The sequence below is a fragment of the Sceloporus undulatus genome, chromosome 2, assembly GCF_019175285.1.
Source record: "Sceloporus undulatus isolate JIND9_A2432 ecotype Alabama chromosome 2, SceUnd_v1.1, whole genome shotgun sequence".
NCBI classification, from domain to species: domain Eukaryota; kingdom Metazoa; phylum Chordata; class Lepidosauria; order Squamata; family Phrynosomatidae; genus Sceloporus; species Sceloporus undulatus.
Genome location: NC_056523.1, coordinates 51,691,086 through 51,707,376, shown reverse-complemented (window position 1 = coordinate 51,707,376; position 16,291 = coordinate 51,691,086). Strand labels below are relative to the sequence as shown.

The window sequence follows — 16,291 nt, the reverse complement described above, 5'->3', positions numbered from 1 at the left end:
TTCTTGGTTCATATTGTCATTGTCTTTCTGGTCTGACCTCCCTCGTTCTATCGATTCCTTGCTTGGTTTCCCCCTTGCCCAGTAATCCTGCCTGGCTGGAGTCTACAATTTTATGACCTCTTCATCATTATTTAAATGTTGCGTCCCCTGCAGAGGAAAGAGCAGAGAAAGATGGGCACTCCAAGTGCCTTATTTGTTTAGGAAAAGAGCACAATGTGGCTGCCTGTTCCCATTGTTGGACCTTCACTCCACAGGCCCATCAAAATTGTGCCTTGGGCCTGTAAGTTCTCTTGTGGGACAATGCTCTCAAAGTTCCTGATACATCAGCACAGAACAAAGTGATTCATGTCACTTCAGTATCAAATCACGAAGCCTCGGTTTAAAACCTTACCTCAGATACAGTTGGTATTGATGACACTGAGTTACTTGACACAGATTGCCTTGAAAAGTATTCTCATGGAAACAGCTTCTGACTCTTCAAGGTGCCCTTCAGTGGAAAGACTTGCTTTGGATTCAACAACCAAGCATAGAGTTGCTTTGTCACTGGCAGCATTGCTGAAAATGTCAACCAAATCCACACCTGCTCACTGCCCTGCTTGAGCTCATATTCCACCAACTCCAGGCGAATCCCTAGAAGAAGTATCTGAATCAGTCTCTGACCAATATCAGTGATCTTGGAAGAAACACCAAGAAGCGGAAACGAGCCAATACTAACCAACCATCTGAGGCGTTCATTCCAATTGTTATTGCTTTGCCTCAAGCAAAGAAAACACACCCCAGGAGACACACTGTAGTTGCTTTGTCACCAGATGGATCTCATGATCTAGAAATGGTTTATACAGCTTCAGATGGAGATCCTACTTCACCTCCTGAGATATAGCCCACAGGTAGCTGATTCCTGCCAAACCTTCCATCACTTCCATCTTCTCCAAGAGCAGCTATACTACAAAAGCCACCCCTAATGAAGAAACATCCTCCAACTCCTAAAAAAAACCATTGTAGAAAATGCCTTCATCCTCCTCTTTTTCTTTTTCCTCCAGCTCACCCGAGTCTTGGTCCTATAGCTGTCATAGCACTGTTGACGTGGTACTCAGTCACATAGGATGCTTATAGAGAAGGTTCTTCTCTAAAACATAGAGAAGAAAAGGTAGAGAAGATTTTTATCTTCAATACTATCATTGGGATTCTCCATGCAGGTACTCTTGACTTATCATCTCCTGAATATTACTTTACCTAGAGCCTATAGATGCCAGTGGCACAGCAATATGAATATATGAAATTACCCATCTCATAGATACTGACATGCTTCTTGTCCTTCAGTTAAGCCTCCTTTGGTACCAATGCACTCTAGATCCCCTGGTCAGCAGGTGTGTCCTAGTTCATGAAATCTCTTGCCATATAAGCTTAAATCCTATAAATGAACATGATATTTACCTGTAACTATGGGTCTTCAAGTGGTCATCAATGAACTCACACAGATGGGTTAACTGTGCCTGTGCAGTGCACTGTTTGGAACCACTCCCTGTGTGCCCTGGTTGGATAGCAAGAGGTGATATATGTGATAGATATAGATATATATACTGATATGTGAATCACACATAATCCATCTGCTCTGGTATCTGCCAAATATTCTTTCTATAAATTTTTTCACACTAGCAGATTTTTAGGTGGAAAATAATATGCACAGTAATACAAGACAGAGTAATGAAAATCTAGTAATATGTATTTGTAGATACAAACATGTATCACTTCTCCTTCATTTGCATCTCTTTCATCTTCATCATCAATTACTTTCTAAACTAAAACAATATTTTCTACAGGCAATATCCATAAATATCTTCATAAATTTCAATCTTCCCTGATCAGTCACAGACAAGGCAGTCCAGAATTGTGAGGATGTTGTTCTTATGAAACAGGGGGAAATCTGGTACCTTCAGATTTTGTCCTGGATTTTGCTGACATGCCTACTTGATTACACTGTCAATTACATCAGTGCTTTCAGCCTTAGAAAAATGCTTTTGTGTACAGTTGTGTAAAGTTACCTTAATTAACCAGTAGGTGGAGTACAGGCTGCACTGTTTTTGAAAAATGAATTTTTTGAAAACCTTTACTTCTTGAATATGGTTAAATCTAATGCTAATTCTTTTATTCAAGCTCCTTCCTGCTGACTGTTTATTAGTCCTAGAAATTTGGGCCACTAGAAATGTAACTGTAGGATATATTTAAGTCAACTCCAACTTTTATGGTGATGCTGTCTAGGGTTTACTCAGCAAGATCATTCATAGTTTTGTCATTGCCTTCCTGTAAGGCTGAAAGCGTGTGACCTGCCCAAGTCATCAGTGTTTTCATGGCTAAGTGGAGATCTCAAACCCAGAGCTCCCAGAAGTCTAGTCAATGCTCAACCACAACCATGCTGGCTCCCTACTTTCATAAGGTCCCAAGCTGCTTTAACTGCCCTGGCTCAGTGCTAGAGACATCTGGACTTGTAGTTTTTTGTGGCACCAGAGGTCTCTAACGGATAAGACTAAATGTCTCAAAACTACAGTTCTCAGAATTCCCTAGCATGAGCCGGGCAGTTAACGCTGTATCAAAACTGATTCATTCCTGCAGTATGTTTTGGACTAAGATCACTAAACATCACCAAAGGAGTGAACGTGAGAGCATCAGAAAAATTTCATCAGAATGTTTCTCTGGCTAGATGTCAAGGAAAATGGAGGAAGAGGGAAAGCATGGCTGTATGCAAGAAAAGGGAGAAGTCTCTAAAATAGCAGTTTGGTTACTGTCAGGAGAGAGATAATTTGCTAGTTCTCCTTGCTTTCTGTGAATCATAGCATGCTTCCACACGGCAGGTGTGGACATAGCAGCAGCAGCCACTCGCCAAAATTAAAACTAATTTAACATGGTAATGAAATACCTTTTGTGTCATGCATTATTTTGACATCTTGTAACTCTAAGAGTGCTCTGAGAGAAGAAAAGAAAGAAATGTTGATACTCCACATAAGGAATAAGACTTATAGAATTTAGAAGCTTATACCATATCTCTCCAATAACTTAAAGTCACTCATTTGGCCAGATCTTAATTTATTAGTACATTAGTTATCTTTGGACGTTTATCTACCTTCTTTTCCCAAACAAAGAAAGTCTTGAGGAGTTACTAATAATACGGACTTAAATATTCACTTTCTTCTTTCTTCTTTCTTTCTTAGTGAAAAAGGGAAATACCAGGAGATTTTCTACCTGCTGGAGACGATTACATGCACTTTTGTATATTTTCACTATTTTCTACATTAGGCTATTTTGTGAATCTTAATGAGGATTTTAACACAAAATCATTGTTTTTGTTTATGCTGTTTTTGCACAAACTCCCACTATTTTATACAGTACAATATGTTTCATGAAATTTTTGCAAAAAAGGCTCCACAAGTCTTCAGTAGTTGACATTTTTTCCTAGAGACCTCTTTTTCCTGAAATCAAGAATATTGAGACTATATGCATGACACAGTCATGGTTTAACATCAAGATCCTTTATCTTTCACGAAAGAAAGCAAAAGAAGAAGAAAGATATAATATATATATATATGAAATATTACTTAAATCTCGAAAGACCACATCCTACCTAGTTTATGCATGAAGCCTTCCTGTTTTCCTTATATCCTTCCCTTCTATAATGGGTACTCATAATGACTGAAGTCGTACAATCCTCTAGTTCGATAACCGCCAGATTTAGGAAGGTATTCTATTATTCTGAATACCAGACCTTTTACAAACCCCTACTTTTCTGGGAGCTAACAACATCATGCATTAATGCCATGCTGCATGAAACCAAATTTTGCCATGTGTGTAGCATAAAAGTACATCCTGTTAAGACATTTGTGTAAACACAGGTCTGTCTCACAAGTTTGCAACATCCTCCAGGGACAGCAGGTGAATCAATGAAGGATAATCAAACTGAGTAGTTTTTGTTTTGTTGTTTATCCATTTGCACAGTTGATTTGGACTATATGGCACCATATAAGTGAGAGACTTTCAAGTTTCACTGTCATCCTTAGCCCTGCTCAGGTCTTGCAAACTCAGGGGGGTGGCTTTCGTGATTGAATCTATTGATTTTTAGTGCAGTCTTTTTCTTTCTTGCTGCCTTCTACCTTACCAAGCATTATTGTCTTTTCTACTGAGTCATATCTTCTCTAAGTAAGGTTTTTCTTTTATTTTGGTTTGGCAACAGTTTAGGCAGGTGGCATGGAAGGGGAGAAGAAGGAATTTCTACTGTACTAGCAGATGGGCACGTCTGTGATGTTGGATTTAGGCCATTGATAGGCACTGATTCTGCTTTAAGAGTGGTCTGGTCTTATCTTAACAAACATAACACACACACACCACACTACTTGTTGTCTTCTGGCTCCAGTTTTAATACTACTTTGAAGCACGTGAATACAGAATGTGCCCCATTCTAGTTTTGGGGTTGGCTAAGCTGGTCCGAATTTGGCTTTGACATAATAGCCAAGACTAATCTTAGGAATGCCAGTACCATGAGTAACTCCCACAATCACTGTTGATGACTACATGTAGTTCTGCTTCCCAACGCTCCATGTACAAATATTTTTCTTATCAAATATAAGAAATACCACATTAGTCATGTTAGAATATATCCACTAAAGTCAACAGACTTTAAATTAGTCATGATCTAACCCAAGGAAAATGAGGCAAGAAATCAAATTCCTGTCAGATATCTATTAGGTAGCATTAAGTAATATCTAAAAATAATGTAGTATATATAATTTTTGTTCCTTTTTCTCTCTCTTTTTCTGCAGCAGGACAAAAAGTATCTCTGCCCTGGGAACGGAGGTATGATATATTATTACTGGTGTTATATTGAAAAGACATATTGGATGCTGTGCTAATCCTCTCTTGCATTAGCCTCCCACCTGAGGGCCAGCCATCAGCACAGAAACAATACACATGCAAATCACTCCTGCATTCCAGGCTCACACAGTATATAAACACCCAAATTTCCAGGCAAAGCATTCTCTGAAGATGCCAGCCACAGATGCTGTGTGTGAAACGTCAGAAAGAAACTCTGCTAGAACATGGCCCCCTAGCCCTAATCAGAGTGGAGGAGGGAGGGAGTGATGGAGAGGAGTCAGGAAGGTCCTCCATCTCTTCCTGTGGGAAAAACCCTGGGGGGGGGAGAGATCCCTGGCTCTTCCCCCACTGGAGTTCCTGTGATGCATTTAGGCATATATAGTCGTGTTTTCAGTGTTTTCTCTCACTTGCAACAGGGAAGACAAGACCATTTGGCTAATTGCATCACAGGAACTCCACCAGGCGAGCCAGGGATCTCCTCCAAGGGTTTTCCCCATAGAGAGACACTCTGCATCCATCCATCCATCCAGGGTTCTATCCAGGGGCAAGTGTGCAAAAGAGAATGGCCCTTTAACTGCAATGGCTCAATGTTATATAATTCTGGAACTGTAGTTTTGTTGAGACATTTAGTCGTCTATGTCAGAGAGCTTGGTGCCAAAACAAACGACAATCCAGAATTTCCACAGCTTGAGTCACGGCAGTTAACATGTCATCAAACTACATTATTTCTGAAATGCAGATGCAGCCTACGTTAGCAAGATTACAACCTTTAATTTTAATGTGATAACTTGGAGTGCTTTTAACCCAGCAAAGCTGACAAACATACACAAATGTCTTTACACAGCACTGTAACATACAAACAATAAAATAGATAAAGTAAACCTGCCCGTGGCATACAACTAAGAAACAATAGTAGAATACATAAAATAATACATAACAATACAGGAAAGGGTTCACTAAAGTAACACAGGCAACAAATTAAAAACGTCATTAACAAATAATAGTCACGCAATGCCTGGGAACGCTTCTCTGAACAGGATGGTCTTCACCTCAGTTTTGAAACTGGTTAAAGAAGTGATGACTTGTGCTCGTGGAGATCCTCCAAAGCCTCATCCCTCTCAGTACTCCTTGAGAGGAAGCACCAGAGCTGCACTGCCAGCATTTTCCCACACAGGCATTCAAAAAAGTTAGAAGTGGTGCCACAGGCGCGAGAGTACAGGGGGCAATGCATCTGTTAGGGCTCAGGGATGGACTAAGCTCTTGCCTTTTCCTCTCTACTTAGAGAAGGGGATGGTTCTCTTTTTGATAAGAGTACAATACATACATTGACTGTGGTGTGGATCTAAATCAACTCAGGTTTTTTTGGGATCATGTTTTGTTAAAAATTTCTGAGATTGTTACATGAGTTATATAGTAAATCCTACCTCCCTCCAGAACTGTAGGAGGAACTGCTGATCATTCACCATAGTATAGAAAGATGTTAGCTATGCTATTGTGACCCAAGTATCTCGGGCTGTTCCATTCACAAATATATGAGTATATGTAGCTAATAAACATGGGGAGGGGCAGGTAATGATAAATTATATTGGCAAATTAGTGTGTTTATATGTGCCTTTCAAAACAGCATTGTGTTTCATATACCAAATTGATTGATACTTAATATTTTTCAGGATGAAGTCAGTAACAGTGTGCTCTTGCCTACGCTGGGGATCCGTTCTGGACACCCCCCCCCCGCATAAGGCAAATTTCTGCATAGGATCAAGGCCCCATTCATTGAACGCGAGCACACCCATATGGTGCACAGCATGGCGATGCCATGGGCGCATGCCCCACTCACCATATTACGGATTTCCATCCACTTGACCTTAAGTCTGCTTATGGCCGCGGCATGTTGGTATAATAATTTTATAATTCAGGAACAGGTTTTACTTGACTGCATGATCTAGTATGTCTACTTCTGATTAAAATTGAAGATTTTTCTGTGTCCAGTTTGATTTAGAAACTTCTACAATGTCCTATGCTAACCAATTACCCTGTGTACTGTTTTCTACACTTACAGCAATTTTAATTCTAGTATCCAGTTTTCTTCTTTGCTCAGCATGTTTTTCATATTTCCCAGGCCAAATACTGGTAACAAAGACTCCCATTACCCAAGAATAGGTGTTTGGAGAGGGCGGGGGGGTGGGTCCCCATCAACTGTCATATTACTTCAAATGGTGGGGAATTGTCTTTGCAAGAGGCTTAGGTAACCTTTGGACTGTGTGCAGCAGTGCATACCAGTACTAACTGGGAGGACTCCAGGTCCAGGGGCAACACTGATTATACACAGATAGGGATCTTCTGAGGTGGATGGGAAGCTGTACTCATCCTTAACGATCGAATAGTGTGTCTGTACTGTATGGCTGAATACCTTTGAAATTTACTTACTGTTTATAACATATTGTTGAATGCTTCACATCCTGACTTATCGTGCTGTGTGTTTCAGGGACTCTCTCTTCCCTTGAAACTGGACATTCTGTCATTCTGTTTTTATGCATAGTGGAGCAGGGGTTTGTTGTGCATATGATTGTGGCTATACAGAAGTTTTTTAGTAAAGGCTCTTATCTGCACCACCTTTCACCTCCTACTTCTTGTAGCTTGCTAGTCCTCCCATTTGTGTGAGTCACCAGAGACCACAAGAAGCGGGTAGGTTGTATACCTGTAATTGTAGTTTTTGAGTGGTCATTGTGAACTACACACCCCCACCGTCCTCCCCTCATCATGTCCTACTGATTCACATGGATGACTATATCGGCCGTCCTATAGAAACTGGCAGGTTTTGTCAAGAGCCTCATTATATAGGGCCAGCAGAGGTGGAGCGGGGCTATCCTAAAACTGTTCGAATAATAATAATAATATAATAATAATAATAAATAATATAAAATAATATTATTTGTATACCGCCCTCTGGCAACCAATCCAGGCGGTTAACAACAGTAAAATATAAAATATGACAATTAAAAACACTTTATACCCTCCCCCCCTCGTTCCGAAGAGGCATTGTGCAGGCACAGATAACTGATTTGTGTGAGTTCACAGATGACCACTCAAAGAACTACAGTTACAAGTAACACAACTGTGTTTCAGCAAGCACTTCCTTTGGTAGAACATGTTTCTGCAGCAGGTTGTGTATGTGTAGTAGGCTATTGCTGACCAGGTGGTGTGACCGCTGGTGTGGAATCCCAGCATAAAGGATGACCCTCCCACACTGCAGGAAAATGGAACATTGGTACCTGAAAGTTCCTTTTTGCAATTGTGGGGAGGAAATCCTTCCCGCCCTAGTTGTGGAATTTGTACATTTAAGTGCTGGCAGTAATTTTTTCCCATCCTCAGAAGATGGGACTGGTTTCCCCCTTAGTGTGGGTAAGGATGATTGAAAGAACAAAAGCCCATCGAAAGAAGCATGAGGGATGAGCCAACCCAGTTGAAGAATTCCCTCCCCACAATTGCAGAGGGAATATTCACAATAAGTATAATTTTCTGTTCTAAGGAGCACCAATATATTAGCTTGAAAGTCTTCAATATAAGTAATTAACACCTATCTTTTCCATGTAAAAAAAAGTGACAAAAATATTGTTTTAAAATTTCTAACCTCTCATTTTCCTATTTCTCTCTCTTAGGGTTTGGTAACCTCTGGGACATGGTATGTAAAAAAGCAACACGGGTTATATCAACACCATATGAACTGCCTTCCACATGCATTCCTCTCTTCCTCACTACCCATTCTCCTAGGTCCAAAACACACAGCAGAACAGTTTGACACTGCTTTAACTGCCATGACTCAGTGCTATGGAATCCTGGGGTATGTTGGTTTTTATATTGCACCAGAGCTCTCTAACAGAGATGGCTAAATATTTCACAAAACTACAAATGCCAGAATTCTATAGCATGGAGCCATGGCAGGTAAAGCAATATCAAAATGCATTATTTTTGCAGTGCAGATGCAGCACCAGTAAAACAAGAAATGGAATGTATAAACATTGCAAAACTTGGGATGAGTGAGCTAAAGTGGACAGGAATAGGACATTTTTGAGCCAGATAATTTCACAGTGTGTTACTCAGGAAATGAATATCTGAGAAGAAATGAGGTGACATTAATAATAATGAGAGATGTAGCAAAATCAATCAAAGGATATAATGCAAAGTCTGACTGGATTATATCAATAAAACCTCTGGGGAAACACATCAATATGCCGTAAATCAACGTTTATGCTTCAACTATAAAGATAGAAGAAGAAGAAATTGAAAGATTCCAAGCTGGAGTCCAGGAAGAAGTTGATCACACACCGAAACAGAAGGTCTTGTTATTAATAAGTAATTGGAATGCAAAAATAAGAAACAAAACAGAAGCAAAGATTGTAGGAAAATTTCGCCTACATTCAAGAAAGAAAGCAAGAGACCAGTTGACTTTATTTTGCAAGGCAAACAGTTTGTTCATCACAAACACATTCTTCAAGCAACCCAAGAAGCAATTGTATGCAAGGAGATCATATTGAAATCAAATATACTACATGCTACATAATTGGAAACAGAAGGTGGAGAAGCTTCATTTTCTCTATGAAAACAAGACCAGGAACAGATTGTGGCACAGACCATGAACTGCTAATGTCAAAAATTAGTGTAGCGCTAAAGAACACTAACCCAACCATCATGCTGAACTAAAATCTGAAGAACATCCCCATAGAATGCAAAGATAATATGAAAAATAGATTTTCAATATCAACCCTAAATGACCAGGAGCCAGAAGAACTCAACTGAAGCCAGGGACATTGAAAGGGAGACATGCAAAAAGACACTATTTGCAGCCAAAAAGAAAGAGAACCCTCAGTGGGTGACAGATGAAACTCTTCAAGAAGTTAAGGACAGAGGAGCAGCAAAAGTAAAAGGTGACTGAAATAGAGTCAGAATCCTGAATGCAACTGTTCAGCAACATGTGTGCAGGGACAAGGAGAACTACTATAATAAGCAGTGCAGAGAAATATATGGTGACAGAAAAAGGGAAGAACAAGAGACCTCTTTCACAAGATCTGGGATATCAAAGGGAGATTTAAACCAAGAGTCGAGATGCACTGCATCCAGCAGGGGAACACATTACATGATAAAGTAGAAATAAAAAGAAGATGGAAATAATGCACAGAAGAACTAAATAGAAGAGATGAAAGCATGATAGATTTATTCAAGGAAGAATCATATGACGATGAGCCTCCAGTTTTAGAAAGTGAAGCGGAAGGTGCACTCAGAGCACTTGGATGAAATAAATCAAGCTATAGAGACAAAATTTTCTGTAGTTCTAACTAAAATCTGTTAACAAATACGGAAAACAAAACAATGACCCACAGACTGGAAACATTCACTATACATTCCAACCTCCAGAAAAGGAGACACCATAGATTGCAATGACAACAGGATGATTGCATTAATTTCCAGTGCAAGCAAAGTGATGATCAAATTTCTAAAACAAAGACTTTTATCATATATGGAGTGAGAAGTGCCAGGTGTCCAAACTGGGTTTAGAAATGGAGGAGGCACTAAAGATTATACTGCAAGCACACAAAAAACTATTGGAGAATGAAGCTCACCACAAATTTCAAAAGAAAATCACCCTGTGCTGGTTATAGCAAAACCTTTGATAGTGAAGATCATGAAAAACTATGGATTGATCTTAAAAGAAAGGGTGTGCCACAGCATTGGATTGTCCTGATATATAACCTGTATTCAGGACAAGAGGCTAATGTTAAGATAGACTATGGAGAAACCAAATGGTTTCTTGTTGACAGAGGGGGCATGGAGGCTGGATTTTATCACTCTATCTATTTAACTTTTGTATACTGAACATATGGTACGTAAAGAAGGATCAGACACACAAGAAGGAGGCATGAAAATTGGAAGGAACATCAACAGTTTAAGATATTCAGATGTCTAGGAAGAAAGCGCAAAGGCTGTTTACAGCTGGACATTCAGAAAACAAAAACAATAATCACAGATGATTTGCCTAACTTTAAAGTAGGTGATGTAGACATTCAAATAGTTCAAGACTTTCCATACTTTGGATCAGTCATTAATCAGAATGCAGAAGGCAGTCAAGGTATCAGAAGAATAGGTCTTAGAAGGGCAGCTATGGAGAAACTAGGCAAGATGCTGAAGTGTGAACATGTATCATTGAATACTAAAGTTAGAATTGTCCATGCTATCATATTCCCTGTATCTATGTATAACTGTAAAAACTGGACAGTGAAAAAAAAACTGATAGGAAGAAAATAATCTCATTTGAAATGTGGTGCTGGTGCTGAGAAGAATTCCCACAGATACTATGGACGGCTAATAAGACAATAAACGTGCTTCTAGTGCACAAATTTAGCCAGAACTCTTCCTCAACGTCTGAGGACTAAACTGAGACTGTTGTACGTTGGCTGCATGATGGATGACATGGCTCCCAGAAAATATATAATGGCTTGATAAGGCAAAAGGCACAGGAACAGAGGAAGACTGCATTCCAGATGATGGACTCGATCAAGGGCCGCGGTCCCACGCATAATACTGGTGTTCAAGATGATCTGAACTGGTTTAACTGCGCCTTGGTTCGCACTTGCGCTGAAGTCTCTGTGTGCAGTTTTCGGCGGGGGGCACAGCCGCTAATCCCATTTTCAACCAGTTCTTCTGGATCTCTGCAGCATTCCCCCACTTCTTTGAATGAATCCCAATTCAGCGCGTCAGTTGAACCACACGATTTGATTCGGTTCCTGTGGCGTCGTCACCCGGGAGGCGACTCCCTGTTTGAATCGATTCCATTGCTGAATGTGAAGTGCACGTGGTTTTAATGGAAACGGTAGGTGTGATCACGGCTCAAACAGTGTGAACAGCTATTCGGCCGCTAAATGCTTCATCGATTCACCTCAAAATGGTTTATTTTGTGTGGGAATGAGGCCAAGGAAGCCGCAGCCTTGATATTATGCACGACCTGAGCAGGACTGTTGATGACAAGGTGACGTGGCAGTCCTGGCATCAGAGGGAGAGACAGAACCACCGACTTGATCCCTCCCATCCGCCTTGCCTTCTCCGTTTTTGTGTCCTGTCTTTTTAGTGTACGCCTGCGGGCAAGGACCATCGACAGACTAGCGCCGCTCGAGAGCCTTTTAGTTGCTGACGAGCGGGGTCGAAGTCCGTAAATAGAATAAAAATAAATAAAGTCGTCAAGCCCAGCTTTGCCAGGCCCTGCCGATGGTTTGCATCTACAGTGTAAAAGGGAACCCATTTTGACCGGCCTACGCCCTGGCTCAGTGCTATGGCGGATTCCTGGGATTTGTAGTTTTTGTGAACCATTTATGTCAGAGACAGGGTACCAGAGGTGGTCCTCCGTTTCCAGGACCTGCCCCCCCATTTCAACCTTCTGCCTAGGAGGAATCCAGGATATCCTCCATTGGAGCACGACTAAGGATGAATCACATTTCTATGAGTGTTTCAGGCGTTTCGTTGGTCATGTCCCCATTTTATTGACCGGTCCTCCATTTTTGCAGTTGCCTCGTCATCCCCCAATAAAGTGCACTGATGGATTTTGTTGTTGGATTTGTTATTTATGTGTAAGCCAATCAATCGCAACAATGTACATTTCATCAACTGTACCATCATACTAACAGACCATGTTGAAAAAACAACCCAATGGTGGCATTTTATTCTGCAACTTTCTCTTCTCTTCCCTTTTTCCCTCTCGTTCTTGTGTTTCCAGATTCTGTTTGTCCTTTATGGTTACTTCTTCTCTCTTCTTGATTCCGCCTACATCTTGTTTTCATGTTCGTTAACGAATTGTGTTAAATGGCCCGCAACACCACAGCGACCCCTCAAATGTGTTCCTGTGCCCTTTAAGAGGCTTTTGGACTTCAGCTCCCAGACCTCGGACCACATTCGGCCCACAGCCTGGCATTGCTGGGAGTTGAAGTCCAAAACACAATTTGCTTCGCCCCTGGCCTCGCTTGGGCCCGGCTCTCCGTTGGCCGAGCAACCACCTGGCCCCTCCCGTCGCGCCTTCAGCGCCGACTTTCCCTCCCCCCCCCTCTGTCGAGGTGGTGCTTTCCCTTTCCGCTTAGGTTGGTGTGCCGCCGGAAAGGGGGCGGACCCATGTGTGGAGAAATGGCGGGGCGAGGGTTAGGAAGGGAATGGAGGCGTGCTCCATCTCCTATTGACACGCCGGTCCCAGTGTGGCGCGAACCACGCCCCCTCGTGCTGGTGGCCATTTGCATACCGTTGGGCTCATTTGCATGCCTTGCAGAGGTGCGATAAGGCAAGGAGGTGCGTCTCTTGGCTCAGAGGCAGCCTTGCTCTAGAGCAGGGCATCATAAGGGAGGTGCCTCTCCTTATTGCACTCCATTTTTGGGGCCTCATCAGCCATCATAAGCGCGGCTGGGTTTTTGGGGTTCCTTGCTTGGCAGGCTGTTTGGTGGGCGCCTTTTTGGTGTGTGTTTTTAAATGCTGTGTAATTTGGGACATTATATACTAATAATCTAATAATATACATTTATTCTAGGCAGGGGTAATGCTGTGTAGTTTTGGGTCTCTTAACTGTGGTTGGGTGGTTGGACAACCGGCTGTGTGAGGTGTGTGTGTGGTGGTATATTGTATTACTAGTAATATATTATATTAAGTGGCCACGTTAACATTTATGCCTTGTCACTTTTTTTGATTGTGTCTTGTTTTTTTTTCAATTATGTCATCCTTGGTAAATTTTTTGTCCTCTTTTTAAACAAACAATCGTGTCGATTATTCATTAATTCTTTTAAATTGTCTGTTTTCCCCTTGGATCCCGGCGGACGGATCTCCGCAGCCTTATTCTTCTTATTATTATTCATTCTTCTTCGGTCCGTCTTTCTCTCCTGCCTTTCTCCCTAGTCATCCATCTTCAATACCTCCCTAGACATCCAGCTAACCCCATCGCCTCCTCATATCGTCGTCGTCATCAGTCGTCCCTCACTTCCATCCTCATACTAATAATCATCCCCCGCCGAGTCCGCTCCACCCCATAGTATACATCCTCCTATCAAAGGCAGCCAGCTACCTCACTCTTCGCCAACTCTACTCCTCTCCGCCTGTCCTGCTACCTACCTTAGCATCCGACTCACACCCAGCCGTCCAGCGCACCTCACATGAGTATACTACTCACTACGAACCTCCATCTCATCCCATTCGCTCAGCCTCCTCCTCCTACATCTAACATTCGCACGCCATCTACATCAGGATTCGCACCGTGTCACGCGATATCGGATTGCACACTGCCCCCTCGCCCACATATCTCCCTTCTTCTCGTCTTCTTATTATGGCGAGGTGGCCGTTTTCACCCCTCCCTACCTTGGCTGACGTTGTTCCACTCCGTGCCCCTGTACGGTCTCCCGACGCCTTTCCTTCCCCCCCCCGTACCCCAAGAAGCAGGGACTTGACATGTTTGCTAAAAACCGGAATGAGTTGCTCAGAAAAAGAAGGGATTTTTTCAGAGTGAGGGAGGTAACAAAATGAAGAAATGCCAAATGGCCAGTTGAAAGTGAGGAAGTGAATGCATCACCCCTGCCCAGTCCATTGTTTCCTTACGAGTATATTTCAAAATCCATGAACCATTCTTTAGGCCACCCAAATGTGGGGGGTACACTGTGCCAGCTTCAAAATAGGGCGCTGCCACACGGCAGAATTAATTTAGTTTCACAGGCACCCTTTACTGGCATGGCTCCATCCTATGAACCGTGCTTTTGTACTTTGTTGTGTACGCGGGATACCTGGTTAATCATAAATGACTATTAAGTTTCCAGTGCCAGATGAACTGCATCCAGGGTATTAAAAGAACGGCAAACTGTACTATCGGAGCCCTTGGCATAATCTTTGAGAGCTCCGGGAAAATAGGCAGATCCCGCAGACTGGAGGAGGGCAAAACGTTGTCCCCTCTTCAAAAAGGGGAAAAAAGAGGCCGCCAACATTATCGCCCAGTTCGTCTGACATCCAATCCCAGAAAGATTCTGGACAGACAGTAACAGAGCGTCTGTGACTCTAGAGCAATGCCATAATCACAAAAGTCAACATGCGTTTTCAGAGAAGAAGTCGGCCAGCACAATCTGATCTCTTCTTTGATAAATTACCAGCTTGTAGATGAAGGGAATGCTGTGGCTATAGTATATCTTGATTCCCGTAAGGCCTTTGACAATTCCCCCCATGACGTGACTGCTTGCAACACAAGCTAAAACATGGTGGGTTCGATCAATACAACTGTTACTGGCTTGGTATTGGCTTGACCACTGAACCCAACGGGTGCTCAGGAATGGCTCTCCTTTCTCCTGGCGAGAAGTAACCAGTTGGTGTCCCACAGGGTTCTGTCCTGGGGCAGTGCTATTCAACGACTCTGTATAATGCCCTTAGACGAAGAAAAGTGCTGGCGTATCAAATTTGGCAGATGACATTTAATTAGGAGAGTAGGACAGGATCAAATTCAAAACGGACTGGAATAGCTTTAGAAAGCGGGGGCCATAACTAACACAATAAATTTCAACACTGGCCGGATGTTAAGATACTTGGGCAGAAAAATGAACACTACACCGTATAGGATGGGGCACCTCCCGATTTTACAAGACTGACATTTGAAAGCGATCTAGGAGTCCGAGTCGACTTACCGTGTGGCAGCAGCTAAAAAGGCAAATTAATTCTGGCTCCCATCATCGAAGTATAATGTCTAGAGTGAGGAACGTAATAGCGCCCACTCTATTCTGCTCTGGTCAGCCCACCTGCAATTTGTGGTCCCTTTCGGGCCCCACATTTAAAAAGGATGTTGAAAAACTGGAGGGGGTCCCAAGGACGGGCAACTAACATAGTGAAGGTCTGGACACCATGTCCTCTGAGGAGAGCGTGCTGCGGCTGGGGATGTTCGGCCTGGAAAGGCGACGGTTAAGAGGTGGATCGATAGCCCTGTTCTAATATTCTGGGGGATGTCATCGGTTTGGGAGGGAACAGCTTGTTTTTCTGCTGCTCCCAGAGCTCGTACGGCCGACCATGGATGCAAGCTCCAGGAAACGAGATCCCCTCCCCCTCCGGCGGAACTCCTGACAGTACGAGCTCCTTTGGAACGTGGGTGAGTCCTCCTTTGGTTTTTTTCTCCTCACTCCATCAACCACTATTATCTACAAACCACTACCTAAAAGCGCCTTTTATTTCCTAACGTCCGAATTATTACTCATATCACTACATCTAGACAGCAAAAACAGCAACAACCAGACAGACCAAATCGCCGCCTATCCTGCAACAAGCCAAACTATTCGTCCCATATTTCCCAGTTATTTTCTTGTCAGATTCTCTACAGGAATCCTCCTTCTTTGGAGTCGTTAAACAGAGACAGATGCCCTCTTTTTGGATGCTAGTGTTATGAGTT

The 16,291-nt window shown here is 42.4% G+C and overlaps 1 protein-coding gene across 1 annotated transcript in view; it reads left to right on the top strand.

Moving 5' to 3' along the window:
• Nucleotides 1-16,291, top strand: part of LOC121920330 — a 79,676-nt gene that overhangs the window by 53,788 nt on the left and 9,597 nt on the right. The gene's annotated exons all lie outside the window — the stretch shown is intronic.